The sequence below is a fragment of the Pelodiscus sinensis genome, chromosome 1 (assembly GCF_052426305.1).
Source record: "Pelodiscus sinensis isolate ZL-2025 chromosome 1, ASM5242630v1, whole genome shotgun sequence".
Taxonomy (NCBI): Eukaryota; Metazoa; Chordata; order Testudines; family Trionychidae; genus Pelodiscus; species Pelodiscus sinensis.
This window is the reverse complement of record NC_143052.1, coordinates 18,714,823-18,727,060: the sequence shown is the minus strand read 5'-3', so window position 1 is coordinate 18,727,060 and position 12,238 is coordinate 18,714,823. Positions and strand designations below refer to the sequence as shown.

At 39.9% G+C, this 12,238-nt stretch overlaps 1 protein-coding gene across 5 annotated transcripts in view; it reads left to right on the top strand.

The window, feature by feature from the left end:
- Positions 1–12,238, top strand: part of SEMA3A (semaphorin 3A) — a 435,303-nt gene that overhangs the window by 330,468 nt on the left and 92,597 nt on the right. The gene's annotated exons all lie outside the window — the stretch shown is intronic.

The window sequence follows — 12,238 nt, the reverse complement described above, 5'->3', positions numbered from 1 at the left end:
TTGTTCTGTGAATCTCCACTAAATAAATCTGAGTCACAAATGCCCATGGCAATAATTTCAAAACTTCCCTCTCTCTGAGTCACAAGGGCTACGTCGAGACTGGCATGATTTTCCGCAAATGCTTTGCACGGAAAAGTTTTCCGTGCAAAGCATTTGTGGAAAAGAGCGTCTAGATTGGCATGGATGCTTTTCTGCAAAAGCACTTTTTGCAGAAAAGTGTCCGTGCCAATCTAGATGTGCTTTTGCGCAAAAAAGCCCCAATCGCCATTTTAGCCATCAGGGCTTTTTTGCGCAAAACAGTACTGTGCTGTCTACACTAGCCCTCTTGCGCAAATGATTTGCGCAAGAGGGCTTTTGCCCGAACGGGATCAGCATAGTATTTCCGCAAGAAGCACTGATTTCTTACAGTAGGAAGTCAGCGTTCTTGCAGAAATTCAAGCAGCCAGTGTAGACAGCTGGCAAGTTTTTCTGCAAAAGCAGACACAGTCTAGACACAGACCAGATGTGCCATCTCCATTTTGAGTCCTACAAATGGCCATTTGTAACTTCTGCTTTTCAAAAAAATACAATGGCAATAGGCACTCTCTGTGACAGGAAATTGGTAAGGAAGATTTTTGCTTCCATTTTGCTGGTTTAAATTCAACTGTGGTCAATAGTGACTGAATGTTAATCATCTGATGGACATTCAGTACTTTGTGGATGCAACTGGCATGTGTGTTGGTAGTCTCAGAAAGAAAAACAAAAGCTGAATAGACATGGAAACTGATTCGCTCTCTATCTCTCAAGGTAATCCCTGCAAATCATGTTTAGCCCTGCATGTGTCAGGTGTCTCTTCAGAAGCATAGGTGAATTGTGGTGGCATTTGGGATGTGTACTGCTCCCTGTGCCTCCATCAAAACTGTAATTGTTAAATAGAGTATCTTCTCATATTCCTCCCTGTTGCTCTGGGTGGCCCTCCCTGCACCCCCTTCCTGCAGGCACAATTTGTCTATGTTCAGAGGTGTCCAGTGGATTGAGTTGTCATTTACGTCAGTGAGATTTGAGAAGGAAGCATTGTGGTTAAGCCACAAACGTAGGATTTGGGATATATGGCATAAAAATCTTAGCTCTGCCTCACGCTTCCTGTGTGATGTCGGCCAAGTCACATAATCTCATTTCCCTGATCTGTAAAAATAAATGAGGATAACATTTCCTATATACGGTGCTGGAATAGTGTGCTTGCAGGATTGCCTGTAACTCTCTACCAAGGAGAAACAGTGAAGCTAGCTGTGAGCAAAGTTGTCAAATGCCCAAAGTGTAAGTCAGTAATTTTTTTATTGTAGTCTATTTCAATGGTCTGGGGGTTTGCTGTAATAATATCAGGTAAAACATTTTAATGCAAATGTACAACTTTTAAAAAAATGAATGTCTATGAAAGTATAATCCAATCCATCTGTAAGCAAAAACATCATCGTTACACATTGTCTACTGAGGACCACTCCACCAGCACTGGGTGACCATGGTTAATGGAACTACTTCAGCATTTTTGTAGTGAAGTTCCAAGTAATGGCTGAATCCTGAAAATCTACAAATGTACAGAGTGGCCCTGGAGGCAGAGCCAGATAGAATCTTGGGTCGGTGTTTCCTGTAAGCTATGCACTTGTGCATTCACTCAGGAGAGATTCAAATGCCACCCAGCTGATTAGCAGAGAGCCCACAGCTAAGTTTTTTGTTTCTACTGGTGGTACACACTCAGACATGCATAAAAAAATTGTTCCACACATGGATGAAAATAGTAGGAGAAACATTGATCTGGGTGTGTAACCCTTTTGCAGATCACTAGGGAGTTTGAAAATACAGTGCTCTGGGCTGTTTTTATTCATTTTGGAGACATAGTCAAGAGTTGGCAACACCGCTTTTCAATTTAACAAGTGATTTAAGGAAGGCCGGATGTCTGCATAATGATGGCACTTTGCATAAAGTCAAACCACTGAGTTGGTGCTGAAAGTGGATATGGAATGTCTCTAATTGTTCCAAGTCTGCTTGAAAAAATGTCCAAGTTTTTGACCCCAGAAGCAATACAAGAATCCACAAGTTTGATAGATCCTGAACTTTGTTGTTAGTGCGAAGATATTTTTGCATCCATACTTTTAAAAATGTTTTTTTAATATGTTTTTGCAATTTTCTGCAGGAAGCAGCAATATCTATTCAGTACCATTGTGAAAGTGCACATTGCTTTCTGGCTTTTGCCGTGTTTCTAAACAATTGCAAGTGTTCAGTAGTCATGCTTTCTTGCCTCATCAATATTCTGTCATAATACTGAATGGATTTCAGGAGATGCTGCTTCACACATAAGAATCATGGTTGGTAAAGAAATGGTCACTAATCAAAACTAAGCTGCTGCTGCCACCTTACTTGTGGAGAAGTCAGAGGATTTCAACTGTATCCTCTAACGTCTCCCAAGACACCATCTGCTCTGTGGTGTTGAATGTTTTAGATAAGACAAAAATCCAGAACCACCAACCAGGGACACCATATCCCCCCAGTGCACATGAAGGTGAATATTGTGAAGAGGGTTGATGAATTCATCAACCTAGGTTAAAAGGAGAGTTCAAAGAGACAGCAAACCAGATCGTGTTTGACAAATATGTCTTACTGACTCTCGTCAGTCTTTCCAGATCTCATTCATGGACATAGAAATCAATGGAACAGCTCCTATTGATTTTTTGGGGCTTTGGAGAAGATGCTTAGCTAAGGATATACACATCAATCCCTGCAATTTGACTTTCCTGCCACTATAAACACACCTAGTGTCAAAAAGACAGATGGGGTTTTATTTTTCAGACTTCAGTTGTAAATGTTAATTTTGAAACAGGCAAGTAAAAACAAAAACAAAAAGAGGAACATGTGTTTCATTCCCACACTGTGCATCTCTTGGATCTCTGAATATGCAATATGGGGCCAGTTAACTTTGCCTCCCTTTTACCCTCTTGGGGTATGTCTACACTGCCACCCTAGTTCGAACTAGGGTGGTTAATGTAGTCATTCAAAGTTGCAAATGAAGCCCAGGATTTAAATATCCCGGGCTTCATTTGCATCTTGCCGGGCGCCGCCATTTTTAAATCCCCGGTAGTTCGGACTCCGTGCCCGCAGCTACACGTGGCATGGAGTAGGTAGTTCGAATTAGGCTTTCCACGAGGAGTAACGGTAGTTCGAATTAGAAAGCCTAATTCAAACTACCTACTCCGTGCCGTGTGTCGCCGCGAGCATGGAGTCCAAACTACCGGGGATTTTAAAATGGTGGCTCCCGGCAAGATGCAAATGAAGCCCGGGATATTTAAATCCAGGGCTTCATTTGCAACTTCGAATGACTACATTAACCACCCTAGTTTGAACTAGGGTGGAAGTGTAGACATACCCTTGCTTACATGTGAGTTCCAGCACCATTGCAGATGAATGTTCATTGATTCCACACATCAATTCTTAGTAAGTTCTTTCCTGTCAATGAGAAATCCTTTTCTAGTGCAAAGACATTTTTAGACAATGTGTTCCCAACATTTGTGTCTTACTCTTTATTGATTTCTTATCCATATCCAACTGGAGGTTAATAAAGTTTCAATGTAAAGAAAGGATAACAGCAGAATTGAGAAAGTTCCTCTCACAGTACAGTCACCTCGTGCTGTTTGCATCTGAGGTGACAGAATCCTTAGCAGGATAACCTCACAGATGTTCCAAACAGACTTGGTTAAATAAATCAAATGGCACAATTTGTTCTCAGCTGAACAGGAGAAAACTAGTTGTTGTACCTAACAGTGAGTTTATAGTTAACAAATAAGGTATTTGTAAAGCTAAGAGAAGGAGGACTTTGGAACAATCCCCTATTTTTTATCTGGCATTTAGATGGAACTATACAAATAGCAAGCAGGCTGTTCAGATACCCATACTCTTTGCATGAACAGAAGACCAAATTCTTCCTTCGGTTACATTTATGTAATTCCCTTGGCTGGATTTGAGGTGAAGACTGAGGTTCTTAGTATTTGAAGTCCTGGAACTGTTAATTTGTAGCTGTGTCATATATGTAGGTTGGATCTCTCTGGTCCAGCACCCTTGGGACCTCAGTAGTCCTGAACCATTGCGTTTCCCAGACCAGGGGAGGTCAAGGCTCCTCTCTAGGCTGTGGGCATCCCTGGGCTTCCCTCCCTGCTGCTGGCCCCATGCCAGGGCTCCCAGGATCAGCCTTCTTGGAATGGGATTCCCCAGCTGCTGCCGGCCCCTCTCAACTGCAGTTCCCAGCTGGGCCGGGGCTTCCTGCTGGCCCCACTGCCGCTGCAGTTCCAAACTGGGGCTGGCGATTCCTTCTGGCTGCCACCTGCCCCACTTCCACTGGGGATTCTCCCCAGCCACTACTTCCACCAAGTATCCCTCTCCGGTCGCCCCTGCTCCTGCTTCCACTAGAGAACTCCCCCAGCCACTGCTGGTCCCACTTCCACTGGGGATCCCCCTCCAGTCGCCACTGGCCTTGCTTCCACTGAGGTTCCCAGCTGAGGATTGCCCTCATCTGCCACTGGCTCAGCTGCCACCGTGGTTCACGGCTGGGAATTCCTTCCAGCCCACCCCAGCCCCACTGTCGCCGGGATTCCCAGCCAGGACTAGGAATTCCTTTCAGCTGCTGCAGGGGCTCCTTAGCTTGGGACTCACCATGGCTGGACTCCCCACCCACTGCATGACCAACCTCTGCCAGTCCAGCTGGGGTTTCCCAGCACCCGTGGGACTCCCAGCTGACTCGTGCTTCTCACCTCCAAGGCTCTCTTGTCCAGCAACATACGTGGTCCTTCCTTCCAGGCCATGGATTTTGCTGGACCAGAGTCCCGGATTCAGGAGGTTCAGCCTGTATTTTAATTGTAAATAGATCTTTCAACAGCTAACTAGAACTAAACAATTATAACTTGTGGCCTCTGCAGACACTCAAGGTGAGATTTTAAAAAGATAAAGTGTGAAATAGGAACACAGATGCTGTTTCTTTTTCTCTGTTCATTACCATTAGATGTAATGAGGACAAAAAGCAGGAGCATTTTGTCATGGGTGCAGATTCAGGAGTGGCATGCCAGTAAGTGAAAGCCTTGTAAATTGCAAGACCTGAAATTTACCCTTCCAAATGACTATATATCCAGACAGTTGTTCTTCCTCACCATCAGAGACCCAATGTTTATATATATAAATATGGCAAAGGGCTAGGTAAGAGGTTTATCCATAGCCCACCGGACTTGATGGAAATCTTTCCATCAGTGACGTAGCCATGGGTGGGCCTGATTGGGCGGGCCCACCCACTTTGTATCCAGGCTCACCCCCCACTCCACCCACCAGCCTGTCCAGTGCTCCTTCTGGGGATCCAAGCGAGAGCACTGGGGCTCACCTAGCTCCATCATGGCACTCTGGCTGGCAAGCAGGTCCAGGGAGGGGGACTGGGACATACCCCACTCCACTCTTACCAGGGAGTGGAGTCAGGGCTTATCCCCTCCACCCATCCTGTACCACTCCTCTCCCCATTCTTGCCCACCCACCCAAAGTCATGGGCCTTTCTGGCTATGCCACTGCTTTCCATTGACTTAATGGGCTTTGAAATCAGGTTGTAATAGGGTACATCTACAATGCAGCACTGTTTGGGATATTTCCCCTATCCCAAAATAGCTATTCCGCATCTCTGAAACAAGCCCGTTATTTCAAAATATAATGGGCTCGCTAGTCCAACATCCCTGTAAACCTCTTTCCATGAGAATTGAGGAACATTTCGGAATGGCGGTCTATTTTGAAATTTGGTGCTATGTACACAGTGCCAAATTACAAAAAAAGCTATTTTGAAATGAACTCGAAATAAGCTATGCAATTTGCATAACTCAAGTTGCGTAATTCATTTGAGCTAAGGTGTATACACCCCACAATGAATAAAGTTAGGTTATATAGAATTTGATAGGGTTCAAATAATTTGTGATCTATACAAATATTAAAGAGTTCAAGTTACTCTGGAAACCCACAGACCTTAATAGAAAACTATCTCAGTGTTGAAGAACTTTTTAATAAAATAATTGGATTTAGCTACCATGCTTTTTTTAGCTGAAACAGGGGCTTGTGGGGACCTGATCTAAAACTCATGAAATGCATAGGAGTGTTTCCATTTCTAAAATGTGGCATCTTTACCTATCAGCAAAGAGAATTTTCTAGTCCAATACTGATCTGATTCACTGATGTTGTGGATTGCTTTATGTCTATGCGTGTATATAGATATGTAGAGAAAGTGTATTACATATTTTTTCCAGCCTCAATGACCTTTTGTTTATGGGGAAGCTGAGAATAAGGGAAATGCCAGTGAGAAACTTAATAGAAAAGTACTCTTTTAATGTCAACTTTGTTTCTGATCACATTGAATCAAGTATACTAAAATACATCTATTTCTGTGTCCTTAACATTTTGGTTTCACTGAGAAAAAGAGCTGTTCTTTACATTTATTATTGCAAAAATTCCAATCAGCACTAGAAAACTGCATTGTTCTTAAAAATTCCACTGTGAGAAGTAATTGTAGCTTGTCACAGAGAGATGTTATAATTATGTCTACCACTACTTATGTCTCCATGAGCCCAATAGAATTAATCTTTTCAAAGATATTTTTCTCTTCCGCGATACTAGTTATTAATGTGTTGGGGACATTATTTTTCCATTATAAAGAAAGGAAAAACTAGACCATGATATAATGGGGTGGTTTCATGTGAGAAATCACTGCAGAGAATGAAAACTGAAGATAAGCTATCATTCCAAAATCTTCAAACTTTAAGTTGTGATAATCTTCCACTAGTACGTTGTATGCCAGCCCTTTCAAATAGTTGATTTTCTCAATGGCCATTAAAGGAAGTAGCGTCATTCTCATTTTGCAGCTGATGACTCTGAGCTTATGTCTACACTACAGAATTTTTCCAGGATATCAGAGGTACCTGGAAAAACTCTGCCGTGTCCAGGGAATGTGTTTGCTCTTCTGAAATTTTTTTCAGAGGAGCAGACGTGCTCTTTTGGCATCCCTGTAAACCTCATTTTACAAGGAAGAAGGGATGTTCCGAAAGGTTTTTTTTTTCAACATTTGGTCCAGTAGACAGACCAAATGTCGGAAGAGCCTCGTCTGAAAAGAAAGAAGCAGAAAAAGCTAAGCAGATTGCAATTTGCCATTTGCGTGGCTATTTCCAGAAGAACAGTGTAGTGTAGCTATAGCCTGAGACTCAAAATGATTAAGAGACTTGCCCAAGGTCTCACCGGAAATCAGTGTCAGAACAAGGGTTAAAATCCAGGAATCAATGTTTCAGACCCCAGTGCTCAGATAGGCACACTGTAGGAGGGGCTGATTTTAGAGGGTACTAAGAACTTTCTGAAAATCAGAGCTCTTCAATGGATTTGACTAGCAACATTTGAAAGTGTGTGTGAATGTACACATGCCCAGGATACATTCAATATGGTTCAAATCAGTCCTGAAAATTCCAGCATAACTGCCAAATCTTATTTTTGCTAAACTGAACCCTAATCATACAGGTTGAACCTCTTTAGTCCAGCATTCTCTGGTCTGGTAGCATCCATGGTCCAGCATGATTTTAGTTCTCTGGATGTCCACTTACAGTGGATGTGCCCAAGTTTCCCATAAAGTTTGCTTATAGCCACCAGTCCTGGCTCTCAGTGTTCTGTGCTGTTATTTAGCTCTAATTTACCCCCAAATGTCTTCTAAGAGCCCAGCAAGCAGTGGAAGTGTTGGCAATGCTCCTAGATAATATTGACACTCCTCCCCCTCCCCCTGGGTTCAGCAAAATCTCCAGTTCAGCACCAGTCAGGTCTTAAGGGTGCTGGACTAGAGGTTCAACCTGTAGAAGCGAATTTTAGAAACATTCCCTCAAATACAATTTTCTTTCTCATCAGAAAGTCTCTTGCTTATAACAACACCTTTGTTAATTCCAGTTATTTACAATGGGACAAGACTGAGACTAGGCAAGATTTATTACCATTACATCACTGATGTTCAGTAATTCATAAAACACTGGGTCTAGGAGTTAACACTGCTGTTATTTCCTCTGATGGCTGACCTCATCACAATCTAATAACATACAGGAAATCCAGAAGACAAAGGGGGAAAGCAGTGGTCTTGATTGCTAAAAATAACCATAGAAAACTAACACAATCACGTAATAAAGTATCCCCAATAATTTATTTAACATAATAGTAGAATCTGCTAAAGCAATTGGAATCCATTATTCCTGTTCTAAATGTATTATGGAAAATAAGAAGGCTGGAGAGGGAATCACTTAAAGATCTCAGACTTTTAAATTGTATAGTTCAATTGTATGAATTGGTTTTAGGAGAGTGTTTCCTATTACTTGCATATGCTGTGTACTTAATAGCTGAGCTAAAACAGACAAATCATTGTATAGCGCTTATGTTTCCAGAGGTCATCCTGTTTGAGCTAGACAGTGATGTGGATGATATATTATACTTGACACCGCAGAATGTTGCTATTCAAAGGCATTTGAATTCTCAGTGTCCCTGAGAACTGTTCAATATTCTAGATGGTATCTAATCTCTGGTATGTCACTGAGATGGGATTTTTTGGTGTCTTTGCTAATCAATCAAGGTTAACATGACATTCATGTTGTGCACATTTTTTTCACTCTACGTTTGCTAGATCATCTTCTACAGAGAAAATGGGACAAAGAAATTGTAGGGGATTTCTATAGTTTTTTAAAAAAAATTAGTAGTTATTCGTGACTTTAATACAGTCAGGATTTAGGCAGTTATAGAACAGGTAGAGTGAGCGAGGTTTACATACCAATCTACAACTATTATCAGAAAAACGCTCAGATCAGTCTGCCAACTAAAGCTTGTCAAAGATTGCAAAAACAAATGTTAGCAAATATTTATTCTTATTTCAAACAATTATTCAGTTTGATTATGCCTTTGTCCTTCTTTATTTACTTAAGTTGCACAGAGATTCAGGGAGTGCCTATTCTTCCAAGGAGCACCAGTATTACCATTCAATCAAAGATATTTATGTGTGAAAAATAATATTTGTTAATTGACTTTGACAAACAGTTTTAAAAGCATTTTCATCCAATCAGAGTACAAAAGCATACTATGTGATTTGTATGACAAACCACACATAATAAATAATGAATAGCAAGTTAGTAAAGGCAACTGTTTGTGAACAATTCATTTGAATCACATGTATTCAATCATAATTTTCATTTGTATAGAACAGCACCATTATTCTGTAGATCTTAAATCCCTTGAAACTATTAAATCATTCAGACTCCAACAACCCAGGAGTTGTTTTGAGTCTAACCAGGTGAATCTGAGCCACCAATAAATTGAAGTCAAACTTTTCAAAATTGGCTCTCTAAAATTCAGCCCTAAGTAAATTGTCCTGATTTTAGATTCCCATTTAAATCTACAGAGCCTAAAAATCACATCATGAATTATGATTAGGGTCTTCAAAAGGAGCCCAGGAGAGTTAATTGCTCAAATTCTATCAAAGTTTAAGAGCCAGATTTTCAAAGCAATTTAGCCACTTATAGAAGCAGTAAGATGCCTAGTGGGATTTTCAAAGGTACCCTAGCAGATTAGACACGTAATGCCCATTAAAATTAATGAGAGTTACTAAACTCTAACCTGCATTGTTAGAGACCTAATAGCTTTGAAAACCTGGCTCTAAGTGCCTAGCTGTATGAACCCAGTTTTGAAAAGTTTGGCCTAAATGATAATCTCAAAATCTGTGGCAAACTCAGGTGTAGAAGCCAAAGACCCAGTCCTGATTCAGCTGAAGTCAGTGGGAAAATATAAGTAGGACTAAACTCTGTGCCTTCTGTGTCTCAGGCTTCCCTCTTTTACATTAGTATTAATTTGAATTACTGTATATGGAGCTTCGATAGGAAATGAAACCTAAAGACTTTTATAATTCACATAGCAATTCTATTGGCAGCCTGGTTACAATAATCTTTCTTTGAAATTATTTATATTTGTTCTTTTACAAAATTTCAGTTTACAGCAAGCCTAGGTGCTAGGCCTACTTTTTCATGAATTTTAGTCTTTGATTATATAATAGATATCAAACAATGTTTAGAGTGAGCATATTGTGAACCCACTATGCTCTTCTTGCTATTAATGGATAGGAGATTTGCTGACTCACTGCGGTATGATGCTTTACATTCAAATTATAAAGCCCAGGAAGCTTCCAAATTATACATTCAAGCATTTTTCCAAGGGCAAATAATTTGCATACTCTCTTGCCCAAAGCTTCTCACCTTTATTTATTATTTGAATTGAATTTCCATTTTCGATATATGTCCAGCATTCTTATAAATATTCAAGGGTGCATTTTTGTTGACGCTTTTAAGGACTAAATTCTGCCATCAGACCACGTATGATGATTACAATCTCCTATTGACTAGCTCCTTTGAGAGCAGAATCTGGGCCTAAACACTACAATTTACAGAAGCACATAACCTAGTGCTTATTTCTAGTAAGAGTCCTTCTTATACCTTCTTACTCTTATTTAAGTGTGTGCACAAGATCTTCTTAATAATTTGCTCTGTTTATTACTTGTTTGTATTCTAAGGGATGAGGTTTACTCTAAATTCTACTACTTGTAATAAGTTAGGCATCCAGTGGAACATGCTTCCAGAAGTCTTCAGACTAACAATACACCTTTATGGGTCACCTAACAATTATACATTTATTATTATTACTCGCTGATAGATTTAGGAACTTCATTAACATCTTTTCATAGTATTTAATCTGCAACATGAACACATGATGGGATTTTTCCCTTATTCTTATTTCAACAGGGTTATTCCCAAAAAGCCAAGAGCCGGTCATCTACATCCATTGGTCAGATATTACACTCTGTCGTAAACCATTCCTAATGGAATCACAGAGTCATCAAACCACTGTAGTGCAGTTTAAAATCGCAGCCTTCATGTATCGAATAATTCTTCACATCTGTTTCTTATTTGTCTCATAATGGCACACTAGATTACACTGGGATGATATTAAATCTGTTATGACACTAACTTTGTAATATTATCAGGGTACAGGTTGAGCAATTAATTACATTAATGAAAGAATGCCAGGAAAATCTATATATATAATAAAATTTTATTAAAAACTGGTTTATAGCATTAGTGCCAATTTTCTGTTACTATTGTCCAGTACTAATAATGTCATTTGCTTATTCCTTTAATATATAATGCAAGAATTAGACTTGGGGTGGACAGCTAAAATTCAGACCAAGTTTTCTCTTTTCTTTTAAGTTAATATGCTACAGTTAATGATTTGAGGGAGCAAAGTCAGGAAACAGATTTGGAGCGGTAGACTGAAGATCATAGTTTGAAAACTAAACATAAAAGGACACACTGAAGAAGAAAGAGATCATGGTGCATGAGATCAGAGAGGACACTTAGACATAGGAAGATAGAATAATAGAAAGTATAGAGTCAGGAGGTGACCAGGTAAATGACATGGAGTGAATGAAGAGGACAGGAATAGGAAGATGAGAAAAAAATATGGAGGCAGATTGTTGTGACTGAAATAAAAGTATCATGTGCTTTAGTTTCTTTAAACTATTAATATTATGTTAGGCCTAAGATACAGGATCGTTTCTTTCTATGTGTACAACACCTAACACAATGGGTCCCCGACTATAAATGCAGTGGGAGGGGAAGGGAGAAAAAAGGTGTTACAGCAAGCTTCTATAATTATAGTCCATGCCATGTACAGGAGATAAGGAAATCTATCCCTAGAATATATTATGTTTCTTTCATGGGAGATGTGTATTTTACCCACAGGGCATAAACTAGAATCTTTGTGCTTATTTTGATTGGCAGATATGGCCCTGAGCCAATGAAAAATAATTAGATGTACTAAAGTCCAATTGTTTTGTATTTATTGCACCTGATTTGTTTAGAGTTGGCTGAGGTTTTATTTGATCTCATTTATATCTCATCTTGCTGTTCCCCCAGCTCACCAAACTCAAAAGTAATGTATTGAAAAGTACTGAAAGGGAATGACTACTAATAATGTGAATGAACTGAGTTTGTGGATAAGGAAAATGCTGGTCATGAAAAGCCCAAGTTAGCTGGAGCAGGATGTAATATTGCAATTCATGCGATGGTTTCTTCTTGGGAAATGTGGCTATCATGATCAGGGAAACATGCTTCCCCTTTTTTTTTCCTTTCAAAAA